The 1,226-nt window shown below is 46.5% G+C and overlaps 1 long non-coding RNA gene across 1 annotated transcript; it reads right to left on the reverse strand.

The window, feature by feature from the left end:
• Positions 1–180: 180 nt before the first annotated feature.
• Positions 181–1,025, reverse strand: LOC112080298 (uncharacterized). The gene is made up of 3 exons (XR_002896156.1): positions 943–1,025; positions 751–838; positions 181–369 (listed from the first exon to the last, which is right to left on the reverse strand). It is a non-coding gene; the product is annotated as an uncharacterized lncRNA (long non-coding RNA).
• Positions 1,026–1,226: the final 201 nt, after the last annotated feature.

Genomic DNA, 1,226 nt, shown 5'->3' on the forward strand with positions numbered 1-1,226 from the left:
ATAACCTGAATTATTTCAGTGAATAAGACCCACCAATATAAAGGGGCATTCGTCACAACAAAACTGTGCAGAACACTATTCAAACCCCTCCAAATAATAGTAGACATACTAAATACTATTTCATTGTAAGATAACACATGAGTAGAGTTAAAGTATGAAAGTTCAGAATCTCACCAGTAGAGGGTGCAGTAGCATGGACAGTCACATGCGGTGGATCCTTGATCACTGAGACCACAGTCTGCAGGCCAACGGGCTGGATGACAATGGTCCTGGTTTTGAGAAGAGGGGCCAAGGGTTGGGTGAGGAGGACAGAGGGGGGAAGTTTGGGCTGAATGGACACCCTCTGGTTTGGGTGGGCGGGTCGCTTGGCTGGTGGGAAAAGAGTAAGAGAATAAGTAAGTGTTTTTGTATATATATTTTTTTAACCTATATTTAACTAGGCAAGTCAGTTAAGAACAAATTCTTATTTACAATGTCAGCCTACCCCCACCAAACCCGGACGACGCTGGGCCAATTGTGCGCCGCCCTATGGGACTCCCAATCACAGCCGGATGTGATTCAGCCTGGATTTGAACCAGGGACTGTAGTGTCGCCTCTTGCACTGAGATGCAGTGCCTTAGACCGCTGTGCCACTCGGGAGCCCCCTGGTTAATACAGGGGTGAACTATGATACAACTAAACAGACACGTTCAATTATTTTTTGGAAGATATCCACCATATTGTGACATGTACATCAAAGAGACGTTTCACCTCTGGGAGATGGGCTGACTCGCTTGTGTATTTTCTTTTCAGGAGACAACATAGTCGGTAAAGGCTGCATAGACACATCATCTTCCTGCTGGTACGCATAGGCATGCACAAGACAGAAGTTAGTGAGAGTAGTCAGTACTTAGCCTACTATTTACGCATAGGGGYAGAGTGTTGAGCGAATTGAAATCTTACTTTCAGGGATAGTGGTGACAGTGAGGAGGTATCACTAACCGCAGATCCAGATGATAGGGAGGACCCAGGCACTCCTACATCTGCCAACGAAACAATTAGAACTCAATTCAATTGACAAACAGGGGCATCACATTGCCGATCCTCTTTCACTTCCTGTGTGATTGACCTTACAACACAGTTTGGGGGCCTCACAGGTGCAGCCTTCCCACGCCCAAGACAGCCACCTAATGTCTACTGACTAGGGCAGGGATGGGCCCTTTTGTAGGCTCATGGATCAATTCCTC

The sequence above is a fragment of the Salvelinus sp. IW2-2015 genome, unplaced genomic scaffold (assembly GCF_002910315.2).
Source record: "Salvelinus sp. IW2-2015 unplaced genomic scaffold, ASM291031v2 Un_scaffold15023, whole genome shotgun sequence".
In the NCBI taxonomy this organism is placed as follows: Eukaryota; Metazoa; Chordata; class Actinopteri; order Salmoniformes; family Salmonidae; genus Salvelinus; species Salvelinus sp. IW2-2015.